At 33.4% G+C, this 23,509-nt stretch overlaps 1 pseudogene; it reads right to left on the bottom strand.

Annotated features, from left to right (window-relative positions):
- Positions 1-9,831, bottom strand: part of LOC131036527 (auxin response factor 2-like) — a 43,303-nt pseudogene extending 33,472 nt beyond the window's left edge.
- Positions 9,832-23,509: the final 13,678 nt, after the last annotated feature.

Raw genomic sequence — 23,509 nt, 5'->3', positions numbered from 1 at the left:
CCAAATAACTGATTAATTGTGCAACGGAAAGAGAAAACTGAGAGATAATCTAAAGATGCTTGATTTCCCAATCATGAAAAATAAAAATAAAGCAAGGTCTGTTTCCTTATTTCCATTTTGCATAACTGAAAAACCTGATTCGAAAAATCTGAATCTTTTAAACATATGAACAAGAATAATACCTGTGAAACGCAACCTCATTGATAACTGAAAACAAACTAACCAGAAATCCATTAAGCTCACTGTTAAGTCCACTTTTGCATCATTCTTTTCAACCGAACAAACTAACTCGAGCTCCTTAGCTACAGCGGCGGCTGCATCTCTCATGGCATTTTAGGGTTTGAGACGGACTTCAAACTTGTTCAAAAAATGAAACACAAAAACGATGCTTCCAAAGAAAACTTTTAATCTGTCAGTCACAAAGTGTATTCTGAAGAATATGCTATTAGTCCGTAGACAAATTAAACATAATATAAACCAAAGATGCTGTTCAATAAATGCCAAGTCAGTGATATTCACTGTATTCGTGTCACCAGCCTGGCTCGAGAGAAAGGCGTTTTAAACATATAACACGTCAGCTAAATCAATGTATCCGTGTCACTAGACTGGCCCGTGAGAAAGGCTTTTTAAATATATAACCACATGCTTAATATACTTGCCTCAAAGTATGAAACTTAAACAACACCAACTTCCCCTTTTTTATTTTCTTGTCATCGAGGACAAAAGTATCAAAGAGCAACAAACTCCCCCTTTGTCCTTGATGGCAAAAAAAATTAAAAAAGCAAAAAAACTCAAACCATCGTTGCCATGAAATATGTTGTCAACTGAAAGGACCAAAAAATAATGTAAGGAATTTCACTGTCAACAAATACAACATATACAATCAACACTGAATCTTGTCATATGCAAACCTATAAGAAAAACAACATCCTCTGAAACTGTAATATGCAATTCTGTAAAAAGAATGAATACTGTCAGAATAATGAACTCCCAAACTGATCTGTATCAAATACCAAAATAAAAATGCCAATGCCACTATAATGAAATACCAATGCATGAAATGCCAATGCCACTGTAATGAAATACCAATACCTGAAATGCCAATGCCACTGTAATGAAATACCAATGCCTGAAATGCCAATGTCACTGTAATATCACTGAAACCACTGTAATATCAACTGAAATACCAAAAATGCCAATGTCACTATAATATCACTGAAACCACTGTAATATCAACTGAAATACCAAAAATACCAATGTCACTGTAATGCCAATGCCAAGTCTGAAATGCCAAAAAGAAATACCAATGTCACTGTGAAAAGAAATACCAATGTCACTATGAAATGAAATACCAATGTCACTGTGAAATGCCAATATGAAATACCAAAGTCACTGTGAAATGCCAATATGAAATACCAATGTCACTGACTGTGAAAAAGAAATACCAATGTCACAGTGAAATGAAATACCAATGTCACTGTGAAATGCCAATATGAAATACCAAAGTCACTGTGAAATGCCAATATGAAATACCAATGTCACTGACTGTGAAATCAATTTCTCCCCCTTTTTTCTTCTTTTTTTTAAAACACAAGGACAAAAAAGAAAGTAAATCAACAGAGCAACACTCCCCCTCAAATCCTGCTTTAGGTGGAGATAAGAGCAGATTGAGAAATCACTCCCAATCTATCCCTTAACCGTTCAAAGACTTCTTTAGACAAAGCTTTTGTAAAAATATCCGCTACTTGTGCCTGAGAAGGTACATATATAACTTGAAATTCATTAGCCAACACTTGTTCTTGTAGAAATAGCAATTTAATAGCAACATGTTTAGTGCGAGAGTGCATCACAGGATTCTTTGAAAGACTGATGGCACTAGTGTTATCACAGAAGATGGAGATGGGTTTGTCAACTATAATACCCACATCAGCAAGTTGATGAGACATCCAGATTAATTGCGTACAACAAGTTGTTGCTGCAATATATTCAGATTCTGCAGTTGATAAAGTGACACATTCTTGCTTTTTGCTGTGCCAGGCAACAAGGCGATCTCCTAAGAAGAAAGCTGCACCACTGGTGCTTTTTCTATCATCTATACAGCTAGCCCAGTCAGCATCCGTAAAACCAACAAGAGTAAAATCATTATTTCGTGAATACCACAAGCCAAAGTCTAAAGTACCTTGAATATACTTGAATATCCTTTTTATAGCAATCAAATGAGATTGTTTGGGAGCAGACTGAAAACGTGAAACCAAACAAACTGCATGCATCAAATCAGGCCTAGATGCAGTTAAATACAGTAGGCTGCCAACCATTGATCTATACTCAGATTGATTTACCTCAGGTGAGTCATCTGACTTGGTCAATTTACAACCAGTCTCCATTGGAGTACTAACAGTTTTGCAATCTGTCATATTGAACTTTTTAAGCATCTCTTTAGCATATTTGGTTTGTGAGAGAAAAATGCCTTGTTCAAGCTGCATTACTTGAAGCCCAAGAAAGAAGGTTAATTCACCTAACATGGACATTTCAAATTCAGATTCCATGAGTTTTGAAAACTTTTTGGATACGGCATCATTATGACAGCCAAATATAATGTCATCCACATAGACTTCAACAACCAAAGTATCATTACCTTCAATTTTAACATATAGGTTACTATCAACACCACCTCTAGTATATCCATTTGTTGTAAGATGGGCATCTAACCTGGAGTACCAAGCTCTTGGAGCTTGTTTAAGGCCATAAAGAGCCTTTTTCAACTTGTATACATAATCAGGTTTATCTGCAGAGATAAACCCTTCTGGTTGTTCCATATATACCTCTTCATCAAGATAACCATTAAGGAATGTTGTTTTAACATCCATTTGATACACTTTAAAGTTTTTATAACATGAATATGCCAGAAATATTTGTATTGACTCCAGCCTAGCAACAGGTGCAAATGTTTCACCAAAATCTACACCTTCTTGCTGTGCATAGCCTTTACACACAAAGCGTGCTTTATTCCTAACAACTTTACCAGATTCATCAAGTTTATTTCTAAAAATCCATTTACCCCCTATAACATTTTTATCATCTGGTCTAGGCACAAGTTCCCAGGTTTTATTCTTTTCTATTTGACTGATTTCATCTTGCATAGCATGCAGCCAACAATCATCAACAAGAGCTTCAGAAACAGACTTAGGTTCAGAATCAGTTACCAGACAGTAATGCTCAGCCATTTGAGCTTGTTCACCAGTTTGTGCTCTTCTCCTAGTCAAGATTCCATCATCCATTTCACCAATAATCTGACTTTGAGGATGTCTTTTAGTAATGATTCTAGAAGGTGTATGTAAAGGAATTTCAGTTTTAGGACTTGGTGGAGGACTCTTTTCATTTGAAATTTCTGCTTCAGCGGATTTAGGAACTTGTTCCAGTCTTATTGAAATATCCTCTTCAACATCCTACATACCATCACTTAGAAGAAATTGCTCATCGAATCTTACATTAATAGTTTCAACAATCTTGTTCAATCTATTATTGAAACATCTATAAGCTTTGCTATGAGTAGAGTATCCAAGAAAGATACCCTCATCAGTCTTAGCATCAAAACTACCTAGATTTTCTTCATCTCTTTTTATATAACATTTGCAACCAAAAATTTTGAAGTATTTAATTGATGCAGCTTTACCATACCAAAGTTCATAAGGAGTAAAAGTGGATTTTACCCTGATTTGCACACGATTCAAAATGTAAACTGTTGTGTGAACAGCTTCTTTCCAATATTTGTCAGGTAGATTTGCTTCATTCAACATTGTACGAGCCATCTCTTTAACTATTCTATTTTTTCTTTCAACCACCCCGTTTTGTTGAGGTGTTCGGGTAGCAGCATATTGTCTTTTAATGCCATGTTTCTCACAATAATCTATAAACTCTTGTGATGTAAACTCACCACCTTTGTCTGATCTTAAACATTTGAGCTTTAAATCAGTTTCACGTTCAACCATTTTCCTGAAAATTTTAAATCTGACAAATGCTTCAAATTTATGTTTGAGAAAAGTAACCCATATCATTCTTGTATAATCATCCACAAAAAGCATGAAGTATTTTTCACCGTTGATGGATTGTGTCCTGGTTGGACCACATAAATCTGTGTGAACAAGTTGTAACGGTCTAGTAGAAGAGTGTTCTTTAGACTTAAAAGTTGTTTTTGTTTGTTTACCTTTAAGACACTCTTTGCACACAGAGTTTTCAGGTTTACTCAAGATAGGTAAGCCTCTAACATTCTAATTCTTGTTGATTCGAACCAGATTATCAAAGTTCACATGTCCCAAACGTTTGTGCCACAACCAATTTTCCTCAACTTGACCCATAAGACACATGCCTTCATTGATTTCATAGTTTGTGGAGTCAAGCAGGTTGTAAACATTGCCAATTGTTCTCAACCCAGCAGCTACAATTTTACCAGACTTAGTTTTTATAGTACAACCATGAGAAGTGAAGGACACATTATAACCACTATCACAAATCTGACTAACACTAAGAAGGTTGTGTTTCAATCCTTCAACAAAATACACATCATGTATTGGAGTATCATCATTCAGTAATAATGTACCCTTACCTCTGACGAAAGCTCTTGAATTATCACCAAATCTTACAAAACCTCCATCAAAGTCTTCAAAATGAATAAATTTATTTTTGTCTCCTGTCATATGATGTGAACAACCACTGTCCAACACCCACAGTGACTTCTTACTTGAAAAGAGTGCAGATTGCACTATCATAGACTGTTCAACACTAGGGACAAACTTTGGTTTCCATAACTTATGAATATTTGCCTTTGATTTGCATTGAGAAGAATTATGTCCAAAGGTGTTACACTTAATGCACTTCACGGTGTTTGGAAAGCCATAGGTTTGATTGTATCCAATCATAGAAGTTCTATGTTGTAAAAATCTGCAAGTGTTAACCTTATGGCCAAACTTGTTGCAGTAAAAACAGTAACCATGAAAGAATCCAAACCTAAAAGATGTCACTCTGTTATAAGCCTGAAATTGGTTTCTATTTGTAGGTTTAGTAATCTGATTTGCTGATTTAGCACTCTCAAAGCCTACACCTGTCATATTCTTGCATAGTTTTTGTTTGTTTAAAATTCCATTTAAATGCAAGGTACTTTCATACTGCTCAATCTGCTTATGCAAAGAATTAGTTTGCTGTTCCAAAGTATTAACTTTCAATTCACTATCAGCAAGTAAAACTTTTAAATCTTCAACTGTTTGCTTTGAATCTTTCAATTCAATTTGCAAAATTTGAATTTCACTTTCATGAGAAACTACAAGCTTCTTTAGTCTTTTGATTTCCTTAAGAGCACAAAGCAATTCTCCTTCAAGATCAATTTCACCTTGATCTAAGTCATCAGATTTATCTTCTGATATGTTCATTATATCTTTCTTTGAAGAAGTTTCTATTTCAGCCATAAACAAAGTTTCATCACCTTCACAAGGTGAGTCATCTGAATCATTTTCAGAATCTTCTTTTATAAAAAGACTCTTCTTTTTCTGAAATGGATTGAATTTCTTTTTAGGGTTCCATTTTTTCTTTCTAAAACTTTTTCTGATTTTTCTTCTTCACTGTTTTGATCACTCAAGGGACATTTAGTAGCAAAGTGTCCGGCTTTACCGCAATTAAAGCATTTGAAGGGTAGTTTTCCCTTATATTTCTTTTTTAACTTTCTTACTAGCAGGGCTTCTATAGCATCTAAAAGTTCAGACTCATTATCTGGTTCCTCTTTCATTTCTACCTTAAAAGAAGTTTTTTTAGAATTAGATGAATTACTACCAATTCTCATTTCATAAGCTGTAAGAATGCTTTGAAGGCTGTCAAGAGACATAGTAGAAAAACTTTTCTTTTCTTCTAAAGTGGACACCTTAGTTTCATATTTAGGAAGTAATGTTCTAATATCTTTTCTGACAACATCTTTTTCATCAACATTTTCACCAAGACCCCTTCTAGAATTCACAACTTCATCAATTCTAAGAAAATAGTTTGCAATAGTCTCATCTTCTTTCATTCTCAATGACTCAAACTGATTCTTGAGTGTGAGAATTTTAGATTCCTTGACCTTTGCATCACCTTGATAAATGGTTTCTAGCTTACTCCATATTTCATTAGCAGATGCACAATGCATAACTTTAACAAACACATCCTTGGTGAGACCACATAACAGAGCATGCTTAGCTCTAGCATTTAATTCATATTGAGTTTTAGCATCAGAATCTGAAGGAATAGATGTAGGAACAACATATTTTGTAGTAACAATGTTCCACGCATTTACATCAACTGAAATCAAGTATGTTTCCATTCTGATCTTCCAGAACACATAATCTGTGCCATCAAAAAGAGGAGCTCTTGATAAAGGTGCACCTTCTTGAGAATGAGCCATAAAAAAACTTCCAAATGACCAGGAACAATCCCTAGGATAGACCTATATGAGGGACCCTATGCTCTGATACCACTTGTTGGAAGTGGAGACAGTCTGAGAGGGGGGGGGGGGGTGAATCAGAGTGTAAATTTTTTAACAAGAACTTCTTTTATAAACTTGACAATTTTTGATTCACAATAAGCACAGATGACTGAAAGTTGAAAAGACTGAACAAATGAGACTTAACACCTTGATATAATACTTTTAACGAAGCATGAAATATACAATAGAACCAACTGAAAAACTTGATTCAAACTTTTCAGAAAATAAAATGTTATTGAATCTTTTACAAAAACATGAAACATCTAAACGAGTATTTCAAAGGTTGCATCACATAAATTCAACAAAACAGAGTACGAAATGAAAAGAGCTAAAGATATGATGTATCAAAGCATAAACCAGTAAGACAAAATGAGACAAGACAATGCACATAACACCATAGTTTTCATGAGTGGAAAACCCTCCTGGGGTAGAAAAACCACTCGGTAAGATCCCTTATATTATTTCAAAGAGCACCAACTCAGCTCACAAGATTTAGAAACCACAAGGTCTCAAGGAGCACCAACCCCTCTTTCTTATCCAATGAAACATTCCAACTCGAGCTACAGTCACTGGTAATTATATGAATGCACTTAATTCTGTAGTCACAAAACCATCAGTGGTTGGAGCAAGTATATTTTATCAGTCTGTACAAATGATTTTCTCTAAAAGATTTTGGCAACAATATTCTTCAAGGCTTTGAATCATAAACATAAAATAATAACATTCTTTTAAAGGAATCAAACACTATCAAAGAGAAAAACTCAATCTCTGAACAAAATAACTTCAACCATTATAGTCTCATGTACTCTGCAACAAAACAGAGTAAAAACTCTCAAAACCCTCGACTATCTAAGATCTCTGATAGTCTTTTTATACATAGCACTTTCTTTTTTCTTTCAACACAATCTTTGTGTTTCCCTTTATTCACACTCCTCTATCTCATTTCCGAATAAACTGTTCTGTATTTAAACTGTTTTATTCCTCAAAAACACAAAATGTCTTCCTGAATAACCCTCGTATAGGGTTACCAAAATCTTACAGGAATATGCAAACTGAAACCAAATAACTGATTAACTGTGCAACGGAAAGAGAAAACTGAGAGATAATCTAAAGATGCTTGATTTCCCAATCATGAAAAATAAAAATAAAGCAAGGTCTGTTTCCTTATTTCCATTTTGCATAACTAAAAAACCTGATTCGAAAAATCTGAATCTTTTAAACATATGAACAAGAATAATACCTGTGAAACGCAACCTCATTGATAACTGAAAACAAACTAACCAGAAATCCATTAAGCTCACTGTTAAGTCCACTTTTGCATCATTCTTTTCAACCGAACAAACTAACTCGAGCTCCTTAGCTACAGGGCTGCATCTCTCATGGCGTTTTAGGGTTTGAGACGGACTTCAAACTTGTTCAAAAAATGAAACACAAAAACGATGCTTCCAAAGAAAACTTTTAATCTATCGGTCACAAAGTGTATTCTGAAGAATATGCTATTAGTCCGTAGACAAATTAAACATAATATAAACCAAAGATGCTGTTCAATAAATGCCAAGTCAGTGATATTCACTGTATTCGTGTCACCAGCCTGGCTCGAGAGAAAGGCGTTTTAAACATATAACACGTTAGCTAAATCAATGTATCCGTGTCACTAGACTGGCCCGTGAGAAAGGCTTTTTAAATATATAACCACATGCTTAATATACTTGCCTCAAAGTATGAAACTTAAACAACACCAACTTCCCCTTTTTTATTTTCTTGTCATCGAGGACAAAAGTATCAAAGAGCAACAGAAGTCATTGCATATAAATGTCATCCAATTAAAAGATCAAAATAGAAGTAGACTTTTAATGATTAGCAAGTATTGGGAAAAACACACATAGAAATAAGTCTAAAAATGGAAACTAGTCCACATAACATTATATAGATAATAAACAAAACAACTATAAATAATATTTCTAGTAAATATTCTTAATTTAAAAGTCAAAACCTAAAACCACCTAAGCTGTACAATTATGACATTTTCCAAGTTAAAACCTAAATTATCTTTTAAGCCGTAAAACCCCCAGCTTCTCTGTTTATCTGGCTATGGCGGAAGCATAGGAGGTGTATCCAGCAGTTGACAACGTAGAGAATGCCACATTCTTCTCGGCTTCCTAATTATAATGATGTCATTGCTGCAAGTGTTCCGCCATTAATGAAGAAATATCATTTGGAAAATTATTTATTCTTTCATGGAATGTGATCACAAAAACAAAATCAGAGAATTGCTTTTCTAAAAGGGCAGTTCACACAGGGTTCGAATCTAGGCTGAAAACCATGCTGCCTTCAGCCGAGGACAGGAACATGACAGACCAAGAATAAAACACACCCAAATCCAGATCCTGGGGTTTATCTAAGAAAACCAACAACATATCCTAGAATATGATTGCCTGAAAACAGATGCATCCATCTTTTCATTATATGGGTTATATTGAATAAGACTTTGGACGGAAAAATTGAACATGTCTTCCTAAATTTGAAATCTAGTTTAATAAAAGCTACGAGAGAATATGACAAGCAACCCACCACGATATATATGCCGAAAACGCCAGTCATTTCCATGTAGATCTTTGGCAACTAATTCTTGAGGTTGTTGACTCTTGTCCTATAAAAAACGGCGCAGAAAATTTTTATTACATAAATGAATATAATATAATCAATACTATCTTCAAAAAGCTCCCAAGGTAATATAAAATTAAATATAAATACTTATACTATTGTGTACTTGGAAAACTAACCAGAGGTGCGAGGCATCGATCAGCCTGGCTCTTGGGAACAGATAAAAATCCACGTGGACTTGTCTCAGAAACTGTGAGTCTTACGAAAGGAATGCGCAGGTGGTCTTGGAAGGGGTGGACGCGGAGGATCCATATCGGTGGAGCAGTCATCCTGCTGTGAATGGAACAATATGAGCACTCATCCTCCTGTGAATTTAGGTCTGAGATATAAGAAGGATTTTAGAGCATACCTCTGTATCGGGAACCAAAGTAATATGAGCAAACACTTCATCGGTATCTTGTTCAACTTGTAATGAATTTCATAAGCTAAATAGAATGACAAAGAATGGGAAGCTAAGCTCCATAGCCTTGAACCATGCAAAATGAGGTCAATCAACCGACATAAGCACGAAAGAATTGATATTAATTTACCTGCACCAGGCAAAGAATTTTGGAGGGCAGGTCATACAAAGGCACCTGTTGTTCAGCTTCCTGGTTATTGATGTCTAGGTATTTGGTTATTGATGCTTCAATCTGCAATACAACATCGAATTTGTACAAACATTCATTTCAATCGATGTCTAGGTAAAGACGCATTGACTACGAAATAAATAATTAGAGTGGTATAGTACTTATGTTAGGATGAAGAAATCGAATTGAAAACAGCAGATAAACACAATTAAATATACACAACACAAACAACAAGAACACACAGATTTATCGTGGTTCGGCAATTGCCTACATCCACACTTGAAGCAGGGGAATCACTATATTATTCACCAATCTGGTTTACATCTACACAGCTGCAATCAGCTCTGGCAATCAACTTTAGAAAATGAATTACAATCAGCTCTTAAAGAGCTTCCAGGAAGAATATGAATAGCTAAGAGTTTTGGCGGCAAACAAGGAAGGAATTCCCCCACTTAATTCTGTTATCAGTTATTTGAAAGGCCGAGAGAAGCTGGGCAGAAATCGTACATTAGCTGAATATTCAGATCGGTATGAATCTTGTCTACATGAAACTTGCCTTCTTCAACCATATGGCGAACATAATGACTGCAAACATCAACATGTTTTGACCTCGGCTGCGATGTTTGATGTTTACTCATAAAAATTGCACTGTTGTTATCACAAAACAAAGCAAAATCTGATTGCTTCAAACCCAACTCGCTGAACAAGAACAAAGATCCTAACACACAAAAGAAACCACACAATGTATAACACCACTCATCTGTGCAACAAGATGAATCAGAGGGAGTCCTAGGATCAGCAGCCATGCATCTCAAAATGAGCTCAGATGGAGTCTTAGTAAACCACTTAGTAGTTACGCATTTTAATTTGGTGTTTCTCAAAATCTCTTGATACTTGTGTACCAAATCATATCTTTTGTTACCCTTTAGATCTAATAGATATATTTGATTCAAAAATGAAGATGGGTAAATAAAATTGAATGTGCCAAAGTGGCACCAACAATTTTTTAACTGTTTTTCATCCTATTTTTTTTAATAGAAGTTGGTCCACAAATTCATTTTAACTTAAATTTAAATCAAATCAATTAATGCATGCCTATTGCTTAGCAAGTCCTTATTTTGACCTCCCATTCCCAAAGAAACACATTCAAACAAATAAACGACAAACAATAGCTAATTTTTAATTTTTCAAAATTCTTGATTATTTCTTCTTTCCTCTTTTCCTACCTTCCTCTCAAAATAGAGATTATTAGGTGAGGGATGTGTGCTTCTCCATACAAGTTGATTGCACAAGCTTCTTGACTCCCCTCTCTCCATATTAATAGTTTAATCTTCGAATTCTTCACATTTGAATTTCTAATCAATTTTTTTTTCTAATTGGTTTGAAGATTTAAAAAGATTTAAATGTTCTTAAATTCTATAAACTTTTAAGTAGATCATTGAAAATTATAAAGATATGTGTTTCTCTTTTGATTTTTTTCATTGTATAGATTAATAAAAAGTGATGGAGGCATTTAGGGATGAAGAAATTTGGTGAAATGAAAAAAAGTATTAAGTGTTTTGTATTGAATCACATGATTTGTTATTTTTAAGATCTAATAAAAATATTTCATTGAAAAACGAAGATGGGTAAAATAAAATTGAAAGTGCCCCATTTGTGCCAGCTATTTTTAACTATTTTTCATGCGTAAGCTTTCTTTTTAAGGAAAGTTGGTCCACAAATTCATTTTACCATAAATCTAAACTAGATTATATATACGTTAAATTATATATATAAAGAAAGCCGAGAGAATTTCATTTTTTAATTAAAATTAGGGTTAGGGTTAAGGTTTAATTATAATTATAGTTAGGGTTTAGTTATAATTATTTTTAACTTAGGATTATGGATAGTTTAATTCGGATTCAATTAGGGTCTAATCATGGGTGAAATAGTATTAGATATATAATTATAGGTTGGGTTGGGATTAAAATATTAACCTCTAATTTAGTGTAAGGTGTACAATTTGATTTTGTTTGGTGTTAGAGTTAGGACCTAATTTGGTTTAGGGTTAGGGTTAGATTAGGTATAGTGTTTAGATTAGCATATGATTTGATTTAGGGTTAGTGTTTTATTTGGTTTATTGTTCAATTGAAATTTAGCCATTATTAAAGTATAATCCTAATTTTAATGTTAATGCAATAGTAATCATAAACAAATTTGCCCTTTTTTTAGCTCTAATTATAGTTGAAGGAAAGTGTAAATTAATGTTTAAATTCAACTAAAAAAATCTAATGAAACTAGGCTTGGAGTTAGTTTTTATTATAATATTCAATTATGTTTAGGGTAGCTCAATTAATGTCTAAATTCAACTCAAAAAACCTAATGAAATTAAGCTTGGAGTTTAGTTTTATTATAATGTTCAATTAACTTTAGGGTAAGTGTTGAATTTAATTTAGCTTTATGGTTAGGATTCATTTCTGTTAAATGTTTATTTAGGTTTAGGTGTAGGGATCAATATGGTTTAGAGTCAAGGTTAAGGTTTAAGTATAATTCGGCTTACTATTTAATTTTGTTCATGGTAATATATTAATTTACTTTATTCTTAGGGTTAGGTTTCAATAAGATTATAGGTTTCAATTCCTTTACATAAAGGAATTATAGTTAGGGTTCAATAAGATTACATATAGGAATTATAGTTAGGATTATGGTTCAATTTGGGCTAGGGTTCAATAAGAATTAGGATTCATGTTATGTTAGGATTTTATAAATTTAATAGTTCAATTTGAGTAAAATTTGGCTTACTATTTAATTTGGATCAAATTAATTTACTTTAGTATTATGGTTAGGGTTCAACTTGTTAAAAGTGATTTAATATATTTCTATTTGATATTTGATGATTTGCTTGGAAAAATGAATAAAATAGAATAGAAACTTTCTTTTCAATCTAGATTTTTGTTTTATCATAATCTAAAATTAAAATTAATCATTGTTGATTTATTTTAAAATTTAATTTTGTTTAATTTAATTATATTAGATAATAAATATTTTATAAATTTTAAAATTTATGATCCATTATAATTTTAAAATTAATTGTAAACTTTAAAAAAATTGTTGTGATTTGATTAACAATTTTAAATCAAATACTACTTAATCCAATACTTATCTTTTTTATAAGTATGTATTATGAATGCAAAAATAATCATTAAGTTAATAACATAATACAAAATATAAGATCTAATTTAAATAATTTTAATGTTAATGTTGTTTGTAATTGTACACTTTTTATTAATATTTCAATTCTATTTTAATTTTTAATTAATATTCAATCCTGAAATTTATTTTTAATTATTTATCTTTTGTGATATTACAAATACTAATTAAAATTTATTATAATAATTTAATTTAAAATTATTTATCTTCTTAAAAACTTTAAATTATTGTATAACAATTATATTTTGCCTTTTTCTTTTAATTAATGTAATACATTTAATTTAACTTGGCACATCTCTATATAACTCCTGCTTTATATCCTTATCTCTCTCTTATCTCTCCCTCTCTATGTTTGTTACTTCCTCTTTCTATATCTCTTGTGTTATTGATTCTTTCGAAAAATAAAGAAATGAAAATTTTATACATGTTGATTATTTCTTGTGTCTTCTTTTCCTACCTTTACCTCAAATTGGGGATTATTAGGTGAAAGATGTGTGCAGTTGATTGCACAAGTTTCTTGACTTCATGCTCTTAATGTTAATAGTCTATTCTTCTAATTCTTCACCATTTGAATTCATCAAGAGATTTTTCTTCTAAGTTGTTTGAAAATTTAAAAAGGTTAAATTGGTTTCTTAAATTCTATAAGCTTTAAGTAGATCATTAAAAAATTATAAATATTTGTGTTTATCTTTTGACTTTTACCCAAATTCTAAGATTAGTGCAAGATGATGGAAGCATCCAGGGATGAAGAAAATCTAGAGAAACCAAACTATTTGAGTTGTGGTGCATAAATGACAATTGTAGGTGGTATGGTGGTAGTGTATAACACAAAGTTTGAGCATTGATGAAAGTCTTATACTCAATGCTTAACAACATGGATTGTCTGTTGACACACAAAATCTCTATGGTAAATGTGCATATACTTTGGAGTAAGGGGTTTAAGAATGACTTGAGTCGCACTATTTTAACATCAAGGATAAGCTATGTGATAATTGCATGCAAATGCTATGTAGTAATTAGAAAACAAGAGTGTATTATTAGCTGGCAAATGATTTTCTTGGATTGGTGGATTTTTTGATGCCTTTAATGAAAAGGAGTTGGTTAATTAAAATGTGAGAGCCGATTGCATTAATGAGAAATTATGAAATTTTGGCCAGTAAAATATTATCATAATATTCGTATAAATAGAAATATGCATACAAGGGGGGTTTATGATAATGGGGTCAATAGGGGGATCTCTAGTCACTCAAAATTGTCCACAACTACAAACAATATTTTTACTAATTATTATTTTAATTTAATTAAATAATTTTAATATTAATAACCTAACATCAATCCTCTAAATATTTCAATGGAGTGAAAGGGTGGTAGTCGGTGTCGTGCAGACGCTAGGGTTTTTGAATTTGCAAAGGACGAGGAGGATTCAGAAGCAGATGAAGATGACCCATCTCACTTGGTCATTTAGGAAGAAGGCTCTATTGATCTGTTGGTGGATGGAGGGTCCTCTATAGATGCTACCTCCCAATACGGGGGTGTGGAGTGGCTTGTTTTCTAGCTCTATAGCTTGAGATTGATGACAATGGGTCAAAAGGTATTGTGGCATTTCGATTACCTTCCTCTATCCCACATTTTTGGTGTGATTTTAATCTACTGTTTTGCCATGTTTATCTCTTGGTAACCTTGAGATTTATGGTTAGCATGTTTTCTATGTGGGCTTCAGTTGTCTTTCCCTTGGCTTTTCCCTCTGCTACTGTCTTCGCCTTGGCTTTTCCCTCTTCTACTCCTACGGAGTTGGTGTCCCTTCCTATAGATGTGGATTGGATTTTGGTGGAGAAGTCTAGGGTTTGGATGAATTTTTGACATCCATGTTCTCTGTGGTTGTCAAATTGGAAGAGTCTCCTTTTGAGGTGGAGACATCCTTTATGGGAAGAGATGGTTGCTCTTGTTCCGAGGCTTTGTTGTTGGGCAGCAGTTGCTCTAGAGTTGGGCTGCATATGGTTTGGCTTCTCCTTCAGATGGATCCTTTCTCTTCTTCCCCTAATGAGGTGGGGGTTTATTCTTTGAAGGTGAAGATGGTTGTCATGGTTATATATTGCAAAGGTAGTTTGATGACTTATGTTGCGGGATAATTCATTTTTCTATATCTTTCATCAAAAATTTATTCAATTCATTCAAAGTCACTTCTTCTTTTCAAATCTTCAATTTCTCATAGCATTTTATTATGAAATCATCTTTAAATGGATTTTTTTTAAGTATATGAGAAAATAATATGAAATTCATTTATAGGATGTGTTATATGATTTTGACATTATCCTTTTTTATCAAATCTTATTTTGTGTTTGGCAAATGATATAATATATGCAACTACTTGGAAATCATTGAGAGGAGACCTTGATCTTCAGATTACTGACAATTTTTTTCGAAGGATTATGTTACTTCAATTTCTATCTTATATAACACTTCAATTTTCTAAGGGAAAGAACCCTTTTTGTTGTATCTTGTGTTCTTGTACGCTTTCTATTTTCCCAACGGTGTTGTGTGTACATCCTCTCCCCTCATGTGCTCATGCAAATTTGGGCACAAAAGAAACATCAACATTCTTGTTCATTTTTTAGTAGAGAGGCCTGATTGGGATTTCATTACCATTTTCTTTAATCTCAAATAGATTTTCTAGCATGCTATATAAAGATGGGATAAAAAATTTTCTTGTACCTCAATCTAGTCACATTATGTTTTGTGCATCCTTGGGGCCTTTAGTTATTTTAGACACAAGGTGAGGATAAATTCACTTGAACATAGGTATCATGCTTGTAGAAGGATCTATGTTCATAGGGTATGCCTCACTATGAACCTTTATTGTAGAATCTCAAAAGCCATTAGTAATTCCTATACTGTGGTACAAGGTATAGTATTATGCCTATTGTTACCCAACATGTATCATCCTAATTAATGTCGAAATCCTTTTTCTGATTTGTTTGACTATTGTCGTTGTTGTCATTGATGTCAAACTTGGTGATCCAATTTGACTAGATGTAGCATATTGAGCAGAGTAGTGGTAATGAACATATAATGTATGCAGTAAGAAGAGTAGTGACATTGAACAACTAAATTATGTATGATCCACTAGAGTTATTTCCTGAAGATCCTCTTCTCCAGAATCTTACGTTTTTCTTATCATGGTTTGTAACCAGTTTCAGTATTAGTTGTGTCTATTGTATTGTTATTTGTATAGTTATATTGCATTATGATTTATGGTACTATGTTACGAAATCTATAGCATCTGTATCATGAGGTTAGAATTTTGTTGTGCTTGGAATTTATGCTTATGGATGTGTATGCATGGGTCTAGTATACCCTTGTATTTTTTAGGTAATTAAGGTATATTATTCAATAAATAAAGTGTGTGAATGAAGTGTGTAGAATATCAATGAAGGCCAACTTGGTTACCCTTTTTGTTTGGTGATGTGTCGATCCAAGAAATATAGTATTGTGTAAATCATTTGTGCTTGGTGGACATATCATTCATTTTATATGATTACTAGTATGTGTGTTTGTTTGTGTGTGGATGAGTAATAGGATGAGAAACAAAGTGTGTCTCTATTATAGATAATATAGTATGAAGTATGTGAGTAACAAAGTTATGGACTAGAGAGCAGTAGTAGTATGAGAGCAGTATATAGTGCAAATAGTGGAATATGATATATGAGTGTAGGTGTGTGTAGAAGAGTCACAATGTTGTAGTAATCCCTTACGAGATCTGTTGCAAGAAGTTGGATTATCATAGTGTAGTCACAGTGTTGCAGTAATCCCTTACGAGATTTGTTGCAAGCAGTTGGATTAGCAAAGTGTAGTCATAGTGTTGCAATAATCCCTTACTGAATTTGTTGCAAGAAGTTATGGATAGTTTGGGAAGACCCTTTACTAGGTTTGTTGTGAGTTTCTATGAGTTGATATTTGAGCTTATCTTAGAACTAACTTCATGCATTTGGAGATGCAACTTTCCTTAGTTCATTTAGTTCTATTGTAGTGAGCATTTTGGCAATGAGCAGCTTTTAATCTCACAGTGAACTGTTCGACAGTGAGCCATCCTTTTTGTAAACACCATATAACTAGTTATATTATCTTGAGAGTTAACCCTCTCTATGGTTTTTCCTATTTGATTTTTCCACGTATAAAAATTAAGTGTTCAATTTATGGTTATTTTGTTTACTTATTATGCATTTGTTTATTCATGTTGATGAGATTGATTAATAAGGTTAATTTAACAATAAAAGTTTCAAAAGTTTGGGAATACTAATTCACCCACCCTCTAAGTATTTTGGTTCATTCAACCATTCAACATCCCTTAGTTAAAAGGTTCTCAAACCATTGGGTAAGAGGAATGGTGAGAACTTGTACCTCTGGATCCTAGCCACGGCCTCTTGAGAATGGAGCATGCATGTACAATCCTACAGTATTTTATTGCTTAGGAGTACACTATGGAAATACACCCACTTCAATAATTAGGTTGTCCTTCATCACAACTATCTAAAAAATATTATATACCAATGAATGTATTGACCCTTTTTGGTCGTTAGACTTACTACCCTAAAGTCGAGTCAAATAACCATTGTTTTTTTATTTGTATTTAGATTCTTCTTGCAATATCCTGCAATTTGGGCAGCTCCTAAGCAGCTTGTCTTCAAACCAACATTCCTTCAGATTCATCTGCCTCTCCAAGCTCTTCAAGATCGTATACCATTAGCTCTGATACCATGAAAAGAAACATAAACACAGAGGAGAATTAATTTATCTGCCAACACCACCTCAAGGTATCAGAATCACCTATTTCAATGATAGTACCAGTATATTTGGCCAACAGAAACACACATATCAGGCATAACACACTGTAACAACTACATTATCTTTGAAAAGAAACAACTACATTATCTTTGAAAAGAAATTCCTGTTAGTATGCAATTGCTATCTATAGGCATCAAACAATTGCTAATTACTGATCTCTTATACAGTAGGCTGAACATCACATATCTTTTCATTCTGATCATGAATCACGGAGTGTGATTCGAAATGTCTATAGGAAAAAAATACGTACAATCCAATCCAGAAAATTTCATAAGAATATCACATATCTATTTTATAAACTTATAACGATAGGCATATTTCAAAATGCACCATATCCTAATCAAACATAAAAAGGTTATTGAATCATAATCCATCTATCCATACTTGTCTTGCTTAAACTACATCAGATTTTAAAGTATAAAGTGCTCAATAGGCCCTCAAATCTCATCCCGAATTTCATGCTTACTGAGAAATTACTGTTCATTATGAATTCTGACGGGCTGGTTCTGATTAATATGTACAGATCCAAACATCCGAAAGGATGAAACAAAACTTTAGACCAAGCGAAAAATATAAGCAGATTCAAGTAACATGGCTAATAAAAATAATGCTGATTAAATGGAAATAAAAGACAAAAGTGCTGCCCATTTCTGTATTTTGTGACTGCATCGTACAACTGCTTTGGGAAGTTGGGAACCCGATGAACTGATAAAAAATTGTTTAAATAACAATGCAACTATCCCATAACCTAAAGGAAAGGCTTGCGGGCGCCTAGTAATTACTGCAGCCCTGCATATTTTATATTCTACCATTTTTTGAATATCTTGGTAAAGTACTAAAATGCATCCCATCTTCAATCATAAAATTATCAAACGTTTTGTACAATTTGATCAGTTCTAGATTAGATTAGATTGTATATTAAAATAATATACACCCAATCTAATCTAAAAGCAGTTACCACAGTCTAATTTCATGGATTGTAGAATTTTATTAACACTAAAAGATATTTAGATGTTGAATGTGAAAATAATTTGAGTGGTAAGAGACTACTAGGAAATATCATCAGTTTTTGCCTTGGCTTGTAGTAGACTCTAAACATAGCCCTCCCTGGAATGGCATGTGACGCAGCAGCAAGGACAAAAATCTCCATTCTGCGACTGGATATAACTACGGACAGGAATGTTACTTCGCTGATGCATGGCACGCCGACCCCTACATGTAGTTCGCCATTTTTATCCCTAAGGACAAAACCGTCTTATATAAATGATAAAAATACACCAAATATAACATTTTGGAGTAAATAAAATGGGCAAGTTTAGAAACCTCATAAAGATGAATGCATCTCCTGCTACAAGCCTTTCGGAGTTAACAAAGACTCCACCCAGCTGTCAGCAAATGCCTCCTTTTCTCACCTAGTGTTTTTTTTAATCATACCAAATTAAAATGTGTTAGTAATTAAAAAAAAATTTCTTTCCAAAAAAAATCCTTAGCAACGATTAATCATTAAAGCTTATATATTCTTAATTCACTAAATTAAAACACTCAAAAGCTCAATGATATTAATGAGAAATGATTTACAGTCTAAAGTAGGACTCCAATATTTTACCATAAAAATTAGAAGCAATGTCTGAACCTAATGGTTTCAGCAGAAAAAAAAAATCATTTTTGTTTGAAGTCATTGCTAAATATCATTAAATTACAAAAATTAAAAAGAAGTAGAATGTTAACGATTATGAGAAAAAAATTTACATAAATTAGCTTAACAGTTTGCCCTAGAACAAGCACCTCAATCACAATCATCTACACAAATATGACTATAAAGTCTAAGCGACAGGTTCAGGTTTACTAATATGGTTCAAATGTAAAAAAACTGGGTTGATTATATAAAAATCATACAATATATAAGCCTAAAAATGGAAATTAGTCCACATAACATTATATATAGATAAAAAAAAAATAACTATAAAAAATTAATTAATTCAATACTATTGAAATTTAAATAATGTTATGAGGATAGGAACATGCCGGACCAAGAAAAAACCACACCCAAATCCAGATCCTGGGGTTTATCTGAAAAAATCAATAACTTATCCTACATCATTTTTGCTGAAAACATATGCATCCATCTTTTCATAATAGACTGAAAAATTTAACAGTTCTTCTTAAATTTGAAATCTAGTTTAGTACAAGCTACCAGATAATATGGCAACCAACCCACCACGATAGATGAGCGGGAAACACCAATCATTTCCATGTACATCTTTGGCAACTAATTCTTGAGGTTGTTGACTCTTGTCCTATAAAAAGACAGCCGAGACAATTTTCTTCACATAAAAGAAACAGTATGCTCAATACTATTTAATATAAAAATGTATCAATGATTGAACAATTGTAAACCTGGAAAACTAACACTGCTTGAACAATTGTATACTTGGAAAACTAACAGTGCTTGAACAATTGTATACTTGGAAAACTAACCACAGGTGCAGTCATTCGTCAGCCTCTCTCTTGGGAACAGGTGCAAGGCATTCATCAGTGGAGCAGTCATCCTGCTGTGAATGGAACAATATCAGCATAGGTGTTCTATATATTATGCTGTGAATGGAACAATATCAGCATAGGTGTTCTATATATTATGTAGATCTAAGAATTTAGGTCTGAGATATAGGGTCATATGGGCCTATACATGCCAGAGAGGCCTTAATATAAGAAGGATTGTAGAGCATACCTATGCCTCGGGAACCAAACTAATATGAGCAAACATTTCATCGGTGTCTTGTTCAACGTGTAAGGAATGTCACAAAAAAGTGAGTGTTGCAGCGGTGAATCTTCCTTTGGCCTTTGTGTTTTTGGGAGGGTAAAGACCCATGGTGGTATATGTTGAGTGGTTGGGAGGGTAAAGACCCACATATCAACTATCACGCAGGTTTAGGTCATCCCTCTCCTTAATTAGGATATATTTTAAATATGGAAAGTAGTGTTAATATGTTTCAAGCTTACTATATTGTTCATTATTTAAAATGCATTGTTTAATTAATACATGATTGTAGGATTGTTCAATGGTTTAGGTCTTGTAAGAAATTCTTCTTTTAAATCGATCATATTATATTACAAAAACCTCTCACCATCTCTGCTATTTTCAATTAATCGGATAAATCTATAATAAAATTTGAATCTAAATATTTGAATATGTATAACAATGAATTTTCTGATTATACCCTTCCTTTTTTCTTCAACCAGATCTTGTAATGCCCAATTTAGAGTGAAACAATGATAATTGAAATGGCCACCCTGACAAACACATTCTTGCAGCGATTAAACCGACACAGGGAACCTATGTCTGCCTCCCTCCTTCGTGTTCATCAGGGGATGTCCAAAACTGAGATGTAGGCAAGGAACACAATGCATTATGATAAGAAGCTATCTCTTTCAGACATCTGAGCAGTGATTGCAATTAGGAGGTCGAGCCCTAATGTCATGTGAATTGGAATTATTCTTTCTCCCCGGTCGATCGAGCACATAAATGACCTGATCCGATCTCTTTGTACCGCAGTCATCCAATGAGAGCATAAATGACCTATCCCTTTTCATACAAGAAAGAGCACCTGACCTGATCTCTTTGTTTAGTTGAGTGCATCGACATATCCATCGAATGCATCTTGATTGGGCCATACACTAGTTGTATAGCTAGGATAGCTGGTATTTTGGAATGGCAAAGGTGAGACGAAGAGGCAGGATTTTGTAATGGCAGAGGTCGACGAGATGAAGAGGCAGGATTTATGAAATGACTTGGTCTTTTTTTTTTTTTAAAATAATGCTTGACATCGTCAGAATTTTGACGAACGCGGGCACTTTTTCTAAAAAACCACAAATGTCATTGCCAATTCCTTCTCCGTCGAAACCAAATGTTGCATTATTGTCGAAATTCCGACAAAATCAAGCATTTTTTCAAAAAAAATCAAATTTGATGACAATATACCTTCTCCGTCAGAATTTTAGGCCAAATGTATTAGTGGTAGAAATGAACCCACGAGGTTTGAACCTATGTAGTAGACACTATAGGCAAGAAGCCTCACCATTTCACCAAAGGGTCATCCCTAAAAAACTTTATGGTTTGAACTAGGGATGTAGGCTCTACAAGGAAGAAGCCCCACCATTTCTCCAAGGTTATTCCCATGGTAAAGCATGCTCCATTGTTAACACGATGGAGAGTAGCCCATGGGGTTTGAACCTAGGCTCTAGGCACTACAAGTAAGAAGCCCCACCATTTCACCAAAGGGTCATCCCCAAAACTTTATGGTTTGAACCGAGGATGTAGGCTCTATAGGCAAGAAGCCCCACCATTTCTCTAAGGTTCTCCCCATGGTAAAGTATGCTTCATTGTTAACACGGTAGAGACGAACCCGTGGGGTTTGAACATAGGTTGTAGGAACTACAAGCAAGAAGCCCCACCATTTCACCAAAGGGTCATCCCCTCAATGTGTCCATACTTGTTATAATAGTAACATTGGATATTTGTTTTTATAAAATCAGCCTCCACCTCTTCCTCTTAGACCACATCCACCTTTATTTCCTATTGAATGATTCTGATTTTTACCACTACCTTGGCGTTGATTGCTTTTGGTGATACTCTTGGCATCTTCATTCTTTGTAATTTTTAATTTGGAAAAAAAATCTTTCTCGTCACTTTCTCTAAAAGAATCTCTCAAATTTTCTTTACAAGACATCAAAGATCCACTAGGTAATCAAACTAAAGGGTAGACAATTTTTTCCTTTCTTTTATGGTTAAAGCAACAAGGTTCCACCTTTGGGTAAGAGTCCTCAACACCTTTCTACTCAAAACCTCATTGTTCACAATTTCTCCAACTTTTGCCGTCTTATTGACCACATCTTTTATGCTGACACAATATTCATTCACACTTCTAACTTTTTGCATCTTCAAATTCTTGAATTCTCTCTTCAATGTCTATAGCTTGACAACTTTGATTTGAACACTACCTAGGTAGACTTCTCTTAGAGTCTTCTAGATAGACCTTCAATTGTCTTTGCATTTGTAATTCTTTAAAATAAGCTCTTATCAATAGCTATTTGAATCTTAAACAAGGCTTGAACATTCTTCTTCATGGCTGTTTAATCATTGGTTGTGAGGGTATTCTAATCAATTGACTCTACATAACCTGATTCAACAATCTTGCACAAATCTATCTGTTTAAAAAAATATATCTTTCTTAATGCACCAATAGTCATACTCATTTCCATCAAATTCTCAGATGGTCAAGGAGTTAAGAATTCAACATAATAAATTTTTTGACAAAATTCGGACTACTAAATTTTTAACCTAAAAGAAATACGGACTTTGATACCTATTGTAAAATTTAACCAGATCCAATTCCTTCATTATCTAATCAATCAAGCATTGTAACGGCAAATAATAAACAATAAATAAAATAAGAAAACTTGGATGTACCAACCGAAACATTCGTGAAAAAGAAGCATTCAACGTAAAACTCAATGACGCAAGTCTCAATATAATTTTATTGAATCTTTAACAAAAAAACAGAGAAGCTGAACACATCCTTCCATCTCAGCAAACAATCGAAGACTAAGAGAAAACAGCAGTTTGCTATCAAAAACAAATCGTAGCTACTGGAGCATGCACATCATGCTTTATTTGCTGGAGTAGAAATTTTGCAAAATTTCTAAGAAAGTTTACTACTCTTGCAAGCTAAATATAGGCTAA

The sequence above is a fragment of the Cryptomeria japonica genome, unplaced genomic scaffold, assembly GCF_030272615.1.
Source record: "Cryptomeria japonica unplaced genomic scaffold, Sugi_1.0 HiC_scaffold_417, whole genome shotgun sequence".
Taxonomy (NCBI): domain Eukaryota; kingdom Viridiplantae; phylum Streptophyta; class Pinopsida; order Cupressales; family Cupressaceae; genus Cryptomeria; species Cryptomeria japonica.
This window is presented reverse-complemented; position numbering and strand designations above follow the sequence as displayed.